The 13,159-nt window shown below is 48.9% G+C and overlaps 1 protein-coding gene across 3 annotated transcripts in view; it reads right to left on the bottom strand.

Moving 5' to 3' along the window:
* The window catches only part of LOC146059332 (butyrophilin-like protein 3), a 71,721-nt gene that overhangs the window by 13,447 nt on the left and 45,115 nt on the right, over positions 1 to 13,159 (bottom strand). The gene's annotated exons all lie outside the window — the stretch shown is intronic.

Raw genomic sequence — 13,159 nt, 5'->3', positions numbered from 1 at the left:
TCTGGTAATGCTGTTTGGTCTCGCTAATGCACCTGCTGTGTTCCAGGATTTTATTAATGACGTCTTAAGAGAGTTTTTGGGAGTTTTTGTCGTAGTGTATCTGGATGATATCTTGATTTACTCCCCATCACTGGAGCAACACCGCCTGCATGTATGCGCAGTTCTCAAAAAATTGAGAGAGAACAATTTATATGCTAAGTTGGAAAAATGCGAGTTTGAGGTGGAGAGCATTTCTTTTCTGGGATACATTATTTCCCCTCGGGGTTTTCAAATGGACCCAGGAAAGCTTCAGGCCATTAAGGATTGGGTACAACCATCAAACCTCAAGTCCACCCAGAGGTTTTTGGGGTTTGCCAACTATTATAGGAGATTCATTCCATTCTTCTCCGATATTGTGGCCCCCATAGTTGCATTAACCAAGAAGGGCGCCAATCCTTCGGTCTGGTCCGACGCCGCTGTCAAAGCCTTTACTAAGTTGAAGGCAGCCTTTCTCTCCGCCGGGGTTTTGCGGCATCCCAATCCTGAACTGCCCTTTGTTGTTGAGGTGGATGCCTCAGAGGTAGGGATTGGGGCAGTCCTTTCACAGGTGGATGGGCAAGACGGTTTCTTACATCCATGTGCTTTTTTTTCTCGGAAGTTTTCCGCAGCGGAATGTAATTATGACGTCGGCAATCGGGAACTTCTCGCCATTAAAGCAGCCTTAGAGGAATGGCGACATTGGCTGGAGGGGGCTAGGTTCCAGGTTACCATCATAACAGATCATAAAAATCTGGCATACCTCCAATCAGCCAAAAGAGTCAACGCCAGGCAGGCGAGGTGGACTTTATTCTTTGCCCGATTTAATTTTATTATCACTTACAGGCCAGGGCCAAAAAATGTCGTTGCCGATGCTCTTTCGAGAAGTTTTTCTGCTGTCCAAGACCCCCATTTACAGCTGGAGCCTATTATTCCTGCCTCTTGTATTATTGCCGGGTTTACTCATAGCCTTCTGGACCAAGTCATTTTGGCACAAGCCTCGGCTCCTAAGGCCATTCCAGAGGGTAGACTTTTTGTGCCTTTAGAGCTCCGCAAAAAAATTTTTTTTTAGTTTCATCAATGTAGATCGGCGGGACATCCAGGCATTGATAAAACGTTATCCTTGTTATCTAGAGCTGTCTGGTGGTCTACCATGAGGAGAGATGTCAAGGAATGGGTGTCTGCCTGCGACGTCTGTGCCAGAAATAAAACTCCCCGTTGTTCTCCGATTGGTCAGTTGGTTCCCTTGTCGATATCCAGGAGGCCATGGTCACATATCTCCATGGATTTTATAACCGATCTACCACAATCTCAGGGTTGTGACTCTATCTGGGTGGTGGTAGACCGGTTTAGCAAAATGGCACATTTTGTCCCCTTGACTGGTTTACCTTCCGCGGAAAGGTTAGCTTCCTTGTTTGTATGCCACATTTTTCGATTGCATGGCCTTCCCACAGATATTGTGTCAGATAGGGGCGTTCAATTTGTGGCCAAGTTTTGGAGGTCTGTTTGCTCTGCGTTACAGATTAAGCTCAGTCCATCTTCGGCCTATCACCCACAATCCAATGGGCAGACGGAACGTGTGAACCAGACACTCGAGCAGTTCCTGCGATGCTATGTATCTAAGTCCCAACAGGATTGGGTGGAGAACCTACCATTTGCAGAATTCGCCTATAACAACGGCTGGCATTCTGCCACCAAGATGTCTCCTTTTTTCTGTAACTATGGTTTCCACCCTCGGGCTAATTCTTTTGATCCTGTTCCCGCCAGAACAGGTAAGCCCAGGTGGGTGACCAGTAGGAGGAGCACCTGAGATATGGTCCGTAGGGCTCTCCTCTCTGCGACCACGGCCGCAAGGCGCTTTTCCGACCGTCACAGGAGACCTTGTTCGTTTAAAGTCGGAGATTGGGTGTGGTTATCCACCAGAAATATCAATATCCATCAGGCATCCAAGAAGTTGGGTCCTCGCTTTATTGGTCCCTACAAAATCGTTAGGAGAATCAATCCTGTGGCCTTCCGTCTCCAGATTCCACGCTCTCTGAAGGTCAATCCCACGTTCCATGCCTCTTGTGCTTACAGGCCAGCACCGGTCATTCGGCAAGGCATCAAGGAGTTTGTGATTGATAGTATCCTTGATTCGAAAATCACCCGCGGTCGTTTATTTTTTTCTTGTCCATTGGAAGGGCTATGGACCTGAGGAAAGGTCCTGGGTTCTGGACAAGGACCTTCATGCCCCATACTTAAAAGAGTTATTTCATAGGCAAAATCCGTTGAAGCCAGGATTTGGAGGTCGGTTGACCTCTCCTCAAGGGGGGGGTACTGTCAGCCGTCGCCGTCCCAGAGCGTCACTGCGTTCTGTCACGTCCGGGACGGGCGGCGGAGATGGAGCGCCGGGGGAGCGTCGGGGGTGTTGCCTAGCAGCGCCCCGAGCTTCCGGCTCTGTTGCTCCGGCTGCCAGGCATCGGGGCGTTGCTAGGCAACGTCCCCGAGTCTCCAGACAGCGTGCGGCGTCAGCGCAGCTGACGTCCGCACAGTCACAGGCGGCAAATTCAAATAAATAGCCGGCGTCTGCTGGGAACAGACGCCGGTTATAGCTTTGGTGTGCCCTGCAGCCTTTGTGTTCCTGGTTCCAGCAGCTCCGTTACAGTACCCCGTGCCGTGATCCTTGCTGTGATTCGGATAAGTCCTTACCTTTTGTTCCTTTATTATATTCCATCTTGTCAGCATTGTTGCTTGTATCTCATTATTATATTCCATCTTGTAAGCATTGTTGCTAGTACCTTATATTATTCTATTCCACCCTCTGGGCATTGTTGCCTTTATTACCACTGTTATACAGTTATTCCACCTTTTCGTATTGTTACGTCTGATATACCCCTTGGGTCTGCCTTGTCCCTTGCGTGGCTACCCCGTGGGTATCCGGGGCCTCCTTGCCTTCTGTGGGTTTAGATAGTTTTACCCTTGCACTCCACTAGCCTTGGCGGTCGTGTTGTCCCTACGTAAGACCAGGTGGCATCGAGGTGGGAGCCTGACTAACGGGCTCTCACGAACGCGGCTATTATTGGTGAAGCTTAGCCCTCTGCACACGTCCGCCAATTCCGGTTGGAGGCAACGGAGTTAGGGGTGGCAAGAGAGTTCCCGGACCATAACAGAGCTGATCCAAGCCGATGGTCGCCAGAAGCATCCTCTGCCTTCCAGCAGTTAAAGAGAGCATTCATGACAGCACCAATCCTCCTCCAACCAGACCTCGACAAGCCCTTCATTCTCGAGGTGGACGCATCCTCGGAAGGGATCGGGGCCATCGTGTCACAAAAGGGTGAGGATCAAGAATTACACCCTTGTGCCTTCCTCTCCAAAAAATTCCTCCCGGCAGAGAGGAATTACCCCATCGGGGAACAGGAGTTGCTTGCAGTCAAAACTGCGTTAGATGAGTGGCGCTACCTTCTGGAGGGGGCGCGGCATAAGATCACCGTGTATTCAGACCACAAAAATCTGTCCTTTCTCAAACAAGCTCAGTGCCTTACTGCCCGCCAAGCCCGTTGGGCCATGTTCTTTGAACGCTTTGATTTCCAAATTAAATTCCGACCTGGAACCACGAATACTAAGGCGGACGCTCTATCCCGCTCCTTTGAGACGACCTCTGACCTAGAGACACCTCCTCGTCCAATCCTCGATCCGGTGGTCTTCGCCCAAGTAACCGTACAGCCATCTCCTCCAGGTAAAACGTTCGTTCCCCCCGAACTCCGCAAGAAAATATTGTCATGGGTACACTCTTCCCGCTTCGCAGGGCACGCAGGAGCACAAAAGACCTTGATGTTCCTGTCACGTTCTTATTGGTGGCCAACCATCCGCCACGACGTAACCAACTTCGTCGCCTCTTGTGTAAAATGTGCTCAGCATAAGGTGCCCAGAACAACTCCCGCTGGTCCTCTCCGCCCTCTAACCATTCCCACAGAACCATGGACCCATCTGTCAATGGACTTCATTTGCGAACTACCTCCCTCAAAAGGTCATACTGCAATCTGGGTAGTGGTTGACCGATTCTCTAAAATGGTCCATTTCGTCCCACTAAAAGGTCTCCCCTCTGCTCCAGTACTGGCTCAGCTATTTATCTCAACCATTTTTAAACTTCACGGACTGCCCAAAGAGATTGTATCCGACCGCGGAGTACAGTTCGTTGCAAAGTTCTGGAGAGCTCTCTGTGCCGCGGTACAGGTCAAACTCAAGTTTTCCACTGCCTTTCATCCCCAGACCAACGGCCAGACAGAACGGGTGAATCAAGACTTGGAGGCCTTTATCCGACTGTTTGTCTCGTCTTCCCAAGATGACTGGGTGGATCTTCTCCCGTGGGCAGAATATATGCATAACAACTCCTATCACTCTTCCTCCGGAACCACCCCCTTCTTTACAATATTCGGCAAACATCCACGATCTCCAGATTTCTCAGAATTATCCTCTTCCGAAGTTCCTGCAGCAACCACTTCATTACAACGCTTTGCTAAAATCTGGTCGGATGTCCACACCACTCTCCTTAAATCTTCCGCCCGATACAAGAGGATGGCAGACAGGAAAAGAAGGGCAGCGCCCAGATTGAAAGTCGGAGACCGGGTATGGCTGTCTACCCGCCATATACGCCTCCGTCTGCCCTCTATGAAGCTGGCTCCCCGGTTCATTGGACCATACCCTATCACCCAAGTCATTAATCCGGTCGCTTATAGACTTCAACTTCCTCCTTCCCTAAGGATTTCCAATTCCTTCCATGTGTCCCTCCTCAAGCCTTTAAGGTTGAACTCTTACCAAAAGAAGATTCCCAAACCGCCCAAGATTAACTCCGAGAGTGGGGCTGAATTCGAGGTAAGACGCATTATAGACTCTCGCTGCCGCAATTCTCGTACCCAGTATCTGGTGGAATGGGTTGGGTTTGGTCCCGAAGAGAACTCTTGGGTGGATTCCATTGATTTGCACGCTCCGAAACTGATAAAGCAATTTCTCCAGAGAAATCCGCAAAAGGCCCATAGGCGCCCTGGGGTCACCCTGAAAAGGGGGGGTACTGTCACACGTAGCCGCGACAGAGCGCGGCGGGTACAGTACTCACCCGTCCGCGCCCGCCGCCGCGGTGTGCGGGTAGCGGCAGCTCTGGGTAGGGATGGCAGCAGGGGAGCGTCGGGTAGCGGTGTCTTTGCAGATAGTGGTGCTGGGAGGCCGGCGTCGCCATCTTGGTTGAGGGCAGGAGACAGATTGGCCCAGAGTGGAGGTTCCCTCCTCATCCTGCGCTGACAGCCAATGGCAGCCGTCCCCTGGGGATATAAGGGATCTGCCTAGGCTGTTCAGTGTCAGTGCAATGAGTCTTTGGAGTCATTCACAACTCCTAGCTGATTCCCGGATCCTGGCTCTTTCTCTCCTGACTCTGGTGAATTGCTCCCTGCATCTTGCTACAAGGAAGTTTTCTCCTGACACCAATGCTGCAAGTCCTACCTAGTGCTTGTTCCTGCTTGTGTCCCAGAATTACCCTGCACAGCATTCCGCTGCCCTCCTTCATACAACTCATTCATTCCATCATCTTTCAGTCATCCGGATCCATTTCTTCTGTCATCAAATCAACCTCTTTCCGGATCTTCCTCTATGTACTCTGGCTCATCAAGTACACGTTTCCAGATTTACCTGCTCGTTATTAATATTGTGCTGGACTCTATTTGATTTATCCCAACTGTCACTTAAAGAAGTATTTGAGTGAAGTTTATCATTTATGAAATCTGTTATTAAACCGGCACGTTTCAATCCTACTTCTCCTGGTCCGTCTCCGGCTTCTGTGCACCACACGACTCCATCCAGCCCTTTAGCCGTGACAAGGGGAGGTTAGGGTTAGGCTGTAGGAGGGGAGTTTAGGGTTAGGCTGCGGGAGGGGAGGTTAGGGTTAGGCTGCGGGAGGGAGAGGTTAGGGTTATGCTGCAGGAGGGGAGGTTAGGGTTAGGCTGCGGGAGGGGAGGTTGGCGTTAGGCTGAGGGAGGGAGAGGTTAGGGTTAGGCTGCGGGAGGGGAGGTTAGGCTGCGGGAGGGGAGGTTAGGGTTAGGCTGTGGGAGGGGAGGTTAGAGTTAGGCTGCAGGAGGGGAGGTTAGGGTTAGGCTGCAGGAGGGGATGTTAGGGTTAGGCTGCGGGAGGGGAGGTTAGGGTTAGGCTGCGGGAGGGGAGGTCAGACTGCGGGAGGGGAGGTTAGGGTTAGGCTGCGGGAGGGGAGGTTAGGGTTAGGCTGCGGGAGGGAAGGTTAGGGTTATGCTGGCCACACATCAGACAGATATCGTTCCAACCAGCCAACTTTTGGCTGGTTGGAATGATAATCTTTCTAGTGTGTGGGAGCAAACGATTATCAGCCGTTTGCTCCCACACGGCCAAAAACGCTGCTAAACGGCCCTGAACGGTCGTTCCAACTTGCTGGGAAAAATCAAACCTGTTTGATTTTTCCCAGCTGATCGTGCAGATGTGTGGGGAAAGTTCCCCCAACTGCCCGATAAGTAGGTGGACACTGACCAGCAGTGTCCACCTACTTGTGTCACCAGTGGAGTCCAGTGCCAGCAGAAGCAGGAGGAGAGGTGCCAGTGTCACACTGGCACCAGCACCCGCAATCAATACTGCCTGGCCCTCTGCCCCCCACCCGCTGCAGATCGGATATCTATTTCTGTGCAGCAGCAGCCTGCGGGAGGCAGGAATCGGTATCCCTGTTTGAGCCAACCGTGTTCGGGCTGCTGACCTGGCTGTGCCCGCGATGTGTGTCCTCCTGTCAGTCTTTTATGCGCTGCACTTTCCCTGCTCTTTTACTCGGTGCTGCTGTATGACTGCACTAATGCGCTGTGGCTGCCAGGTGCACCTTTAACAAGCGGCGCCAGCAGCATAAAGTGCAGCTCATGGGTCCTACAGATGGTTCTGGCGGCAGTAGGGGGCAGCGGCTTTGTGAGGAGGGAGGATAGGGGATGCACTGCCTACGCTCCGCTCTCACCCTGCGTCCAGGTTTCATCACTGTGCCACCGCTGGTCCTCTACCTGCTTCTGCCGGGTGCCCTGTTCTCACCCTCGGCCCTGCTGGGCTCTCATAACTGCGCCGCCACTGGACCTCTCCCTGCCGCTGCTGGGCACAAGACTCCAGCGGTGTCTCTAAGGTGAGGGCTGCTGGCGGGGGTTTCTGCTATACCTTCTCCCAAAAGGTAACTCCTGACCCCCCCCCCCCCCTTCTCTCACCCCTCCCTGCCTGACTTCCCCCTTCTCTCACCCCTCTCTGCCTGACTCCCCCCTTCTCTCACCCCTCTCTGCCTCACTCCCCCCTTTCTCTCACCCCTCCCTGCCTGACTTCCCCCTTCTCTCACCCCTTTCTGTCTGACTCCCCCCTTCTCTCACCCCACTCTGCCTGACTCCCCCCTCCATCTGTATTTCTGCCTCACCCCCATCTCTGTATGCCTGACCCCTCGTTCTGCCTCACCCCCTCCTCTCTGTTCCTGTCTGACCCCCCTCTGTTACATCTCTCTCTCTCTCTGCATAACACCACTATCTCACCTCTCTCCCTGCCTAACCCCCCACTCTATCTTTCTCTTTGTCTGTCCCCCTCTCACCCCTCTCTCTCCCTGCCCCCCCCCCCCTCTCTCTCTATCCCTTCTCCCCCCTAGATCCCCAGACATCTTCTCCTCCCCCGGAATTCAGTTGCACCTGCTCATTTCCAATCCTCATCCCTTTACCAGCAGTCCTGCGACCAACAATTAGTGGCACCAGCACCCACCTTATTTGTATGTTTGTGTATATATATTGCTGTCTCCTTGAGTGCCTTATTTCTGAATGCCACCATAACCACATATTCTAGATAAAGAGATATAGATATATACGTGTGTAGATGGATGGCGGCATTTGAAATAAGTCACTCAAGGAGAGATCTATTTTATCTATATCTATATATATATATATATATATATATATAGCAATGCGGTCCGGCACTCACTCCAATGTGGCATCTGCCCCGGTGCCCATCCAGAAAATTGATTAATGGAAGAAAGCGACTGGCACTCAGAGGTCTTTGTACAAAAACGTGTATTCACACAAAGTGAAAAAACATCCAACGTTTCGGGGCTGCGCCCCTTTGTCAGGGTTACCTCACACACCTTGACAAAGGGGCGCAGCCCCGAAACGTTGGATGTTTTTTCACTTTGTGTGAATACACGTTTTTGTACAAAGACCTCTGAGTGCCAGTCTCTTTCATATATATATATATATATATATATATATATATATATATATATATACATACACATATATATATATACACATACACACACACACACACACATGGAGTTGTTGGTGGCAGTGGCACTCTGGAGGCTGGTTTCAAAGGTACAAGTTTATTTAACAAATAACCATCATCTCATACAGGCCAACATTTTGGGAACAGTTGTACCCCATTTTCAAGGTGAGACACACCTGTACCCCAAAACGTCGGACTGTATGAGATGACGGTTATTTGTTAAATAAACCTGTTACACCTTTGAAACCAGCCTCCAGAGTGCTACTGCCACCAATACCTCTATTTCATCCACTGCGTAAGCCACCGGAGCAGCCGTTCATAGTAAGAAGAGTGCCAGACCACTTACAGAAAATATATATATATATATATGCTGTCTATATGTTTGAAATAAATATATCTATCTCCAGGAGGGCCTGCACCACCTCTGCTGCCACCCAGTCCGTCCAGCTGCTGTGTCCAGGAGGGCCTGCACCACCTCTGCTGCCGCCCGGTCCATCCAGCTGCCGCGTTTAGGAGTGCCTGCATCGCATAGCACTGGGTTAGTGTCCAAAGGCCAGGTTAATTTCCTGACCACCTACTCCACACATCTTCATTAGAAACTCTGGTACTTGTGAGTTATCTGGGCGCCCGATTTCTAAATCGGGTCGGATCGGGCACATCGCATCGCATCGCATGCGACCATCGGATGCGATGCGATGACCCGATTTTTCCATAGGAATCAATGTTAAAATGGACTGAGTCTATTTTAACATGGAATTCAATGGGAAAAAGGGGTTCTTTTCATACCCCTACTATCCAAGTGGGCATGGAGTTGGATATAAACCTGTGGCGAGCGTAGCGAGCCACCGAGCCCGAAGCGTGGCGAGCGTAGCGAGCCCCGCGAGGGGACACAGAATACCGTCCGCTCGCCACGCTTCGGGCTCGCTACAGGTTTATATCCAACTCCATGCCCACTTGGATAGTAGGGGTATGAAAAGGACCCCTTTTTCCATAGGAATCATTTTAACATTGATTCCTATGGAAAAATCGGGCGCCCAGATAACTCACAAGTACCGAAACTCTTTGGCGAACCTTGCTCTGTAGGCAGGGCTGATGCAAGATTCCTCTGGCAAACTCCCCCCACACACTATGTATGTATGTATGTATGTATGTATGTTCTAATTGTAAAGCGCAATGGAATATGCTCCGCTATATAAGAAACTGTAAATAAATAAAATGTATGCATGTGTGTGTGTGTGTGTGTGTTTGTGTGTGTATGTTAGTATTAATTCTAGCACGCCCCATCTTTGAAAACCGATGCAGTTCCTGTTCCCTGCCTGGGGTATCGCTGTCTGCAGTGGAGATTCTTGCACAGGTCTGGTTTTCATATCAGTGCTGATATACAGACCACACTGTGCTAGAAGCACTACAGAAGACAGCCTGTGTGTGTGGTTAGGGTTATAGGCTGCGGTGTGTGTGGGTAGGGTATAGGGTGTGTGTGTGGTTAGGGTTATAGGCTGCGCGGTATTGTGTGTGTGTGGTTTGGGTTTTAGGCTGGGTGTGTGTGTGTGTGTGTGGTTAGGGTTTTAGGCTGGTGTGGGTGTGTGTGTGTGTGTGAGTATGGTTAGGGTTATAGGCTGCGGAGTATGTTGTGCGGTTAATGTTATAGGCTGTGGGGTGTGTGTATGGTTATAGGCTGTGAGGTGTGTATGCTTAGGGTTATATTATATGCTGCGGTGTGTGTGGGTGACCCCAGCAGCAGACAGCTCCCCCGGTTTCTCCCCTCCGGATGTGTTGCAGCCGCCGCTGCATGGATCACAGAAATTGATAATCATTACAAAAAAAACAAGAAAAATCTAAATAATGAATGGCTTTTAGCTGCGGTAAGAGTCCCATTACCTCCATTTACATAATTGCAACAATGTTTACACAAATGATACATAGTAAGTGCAGATTTTTCAATGTATCAACAAACAAATACAATGTTCTCTTATAGTGGTGTTGAAGGCTGCAGAAAAAAAGAGCAGTCTTTCCTGATTCAGCATAAGTTGCTTTTTAAAATGATCATGCAGAATTCAGTTTATTGGGAATGGGCACAGGTGAATTCATGAATGCATAAAATTTCAAAACAGGCAGGCACTGCCCGCCTACTTCTGTGACATCAGAAGTTGGACAGAAGTTGGCTGGGAAAAAAAAGTTTACTGGTTGGAAGAAAAGTTGGTTAGATGTGTGGGGAACTGTTTTAGTTGGACTGTCAAGTTGGTTGGTTGGAGGTTTGAAGGGTTTCAGAAAAGTTGGTCTGAAGTTGGTCTGATGTGTGGCCAGCATTAGGCTGCGGGAGGGGAGGTGAGGGTTAGGCTGCGGGAGGGGAGGTTAGGGTTAGGCTGCAGGAGGGGAGGTTAGGGTTAGGCTGCAGGAGGGGGGTTAGGGTTAGGCTGAGGGAGGGAGAGGTTAGGGTTAGGCTTAGGGAGGGAGAGAGAGGTAAGTTTGCAAGAAGGGAGGATTATCCTCAGGGTCTACTGGCAGTTTGCCAATGAGATACATGAGCCATTCTCAACCATCAGATGTCCCCAACAGGTCATGTTTTTAGGAGTTTTGCCTTTGGAAGCAGGTGGGATAATTTAATAAAGCAAAACAGAATAATGCATCCAAACATGTGACCTGTGAGGTCATGCTCATCCAGGTGGTGTAGCAGCAGCCCCAACGGTGACCTATGATGATGCAGCAGTGTGACATCATAGATCAGTCAGACACGAGAGTGAGCCAGCATACGTATAGAAATATATATCAAAGCATCACTTTCATATTCATAGAATATTCACTTACAATAATGATCGGGATCCTCTTCTATGAGACATATAATTCACTTATCTTAGTGTCAGATGTACATTAAGGCTATCCTTCCATCTATATACAGTATATATATATATATATATATATATATATACAGTGGTCGAAGTGGGGCGGTATACGGGGGTATGCCATACCGCCACTTTAATCTGAAGATAAAAAAAACAACTTTTTTTTCCCCCTCAGGATGCTCTCTGATCACTCAGCAGCGCATATTGTGCTTTTGTAATACCCCTGTACAACGGGGCAGTCTGGCAGGGGACGTTGATGGACAGGGGGGTGTCCGAAGGTGCGCACTATATTCACTCTTTACTTTTCCATACCCCCACTTCAAAATGTCCACTTCGACCACTGTATATATATATATATATATATATATATAGATAGATAGATAGATAGATAGATAGATAGATAGATAGATAGCCAACTACTCCTCACCTCTATAAGGTGAAGTACCGTCAGTGACCACTAGAGGCCACTGCAATTTTTGCAGGGACACTGACCTGTTTCTAAACTTGCTGGACATGGAGAGAGGGAGCTGTAAAGACAGACATTGTATGTAGGAGCAGATAGGGACTGAGGGCGGGGTGGAGAGGTTTGGGCTAAAAACTGTCACAGTTCAAAGTGAACATACATTGCAGCAGCCGTCATTTTGATGAGCTAGTTATTGTATATAGTACAGTGAGATACAATGTATATAAGTGCACCAGGTCCTCTTGGCTGGAGTCAGTAAGCTGTGGGAGCAGTTCCCACCTCCTGGCTTCTGGGGCAGTGATCCGCCATATCTGGGGGACAGTCACATAAAGTGCAGGGTCTCCGGAAGGACGTCTCAGATATCCAGCGGCTGTTGTACAGTAATAATTAAAGTGTAAACCTCTGAGCGGCTTCCTCAGTATCCCTAACTCACATTCATTATTATAACTGGAAGCTATAACTATAGAACTGATGCTTTCATATATATTGTGATACCAACAGTGATTTAATATTGTATTTATTATTTTCCTGTGGGGAACAAATTATTTCTTTGTTTTTTTTTCCAGTGGAAGCAAATGTGTTTAGTTTTTTTCATGTGGGGGCCATTGTGTATGTTTTTTCCTGTGGGGAAGTGGGTGTGTTTTTTATATATCTATGGGAGAAATGTTTGGGGTTTTCTTTGTTTTTAAATTGTAAATAATTTCTTGCATGTGGGATTGCCTCCTTGCAACGCTGAAAACATGACCTTTTGGTGGTACCTGAGGGCTGAGGTGGAGAGCCCCTGAGAAACAGTTACAGCAGCGCATGACCGATAGCCAGGGGCACAATGAGGGGCCTGGTCCAAGTCTGTGGGCCACGTCTGCCACAGAGCGACAGCCACAACCTCAGGATGCCGAGTCCAAGTCTATCCAGTATCACCCTGGAGGCCCGGTATTCCCTGTGGGGCATAAGGCCCATACACACAGAAAGATGTGTCAGTAACGACCCATCGTTAACTATCATCTTTCATTTTCACCCTTGAAGTGAAAATGAACGACTTCAGCATTGCAGGTGCTCGCTGGTGCACGACGGCTGACAAACGACCACAAAAGATGCAGGATCTTTTCTATTGAAAAAACAAACAATGTTAACGACCATAGCCAAATTGACCTGCATGCATTGACCATGGCTATGGTCTTTAACGACCCACGGGTACGTGCATCGTTGGTAGTCGTCCATCATTCACAGCATAAACAGTAGACAATGTTAAAAGATTCACCTCCTTAACGACCCTGAACGAAGTGTTCTGGGTTGTTCAGGAGGTGATTTATAATGGGGTCGTTCATCATCATTAAGAAGACATCGTAGTGTGTGTACGGGCCTTTAGTCAGCAGTCTGGGAAGTAACAGCTGAGCAGAACATAGGCTTATATCTCTTTATAAACTACCCAATCAGAATACTCCTAACAATAGCTGACAACATGACATGTATGTAATAACACTATATGGTAAAACATATTGAGCTTTTTAATCGCACTATTTTATAACTTATCAATAGAAATGTGATGTTTTGTTTGTTGTTTTTATTT

This window comes from Crinia signifera, chromosome 2 (assembly GCF_055691185.1).
Source record: "Crinia signifera chromosome 2, ASM5569118v1, whole genome shotgun sequence".
NCBI lineage: Eukaryota > Metazoa > Chordata > Amphibia > Anura > Myobatrachidae > Crinia > Crinia signifera.
The sequence above is the reverse complement of the archived record's forward strand: the minus strand, read 5'-3'. Positions and strand labels throughout refer to the sequence as shown.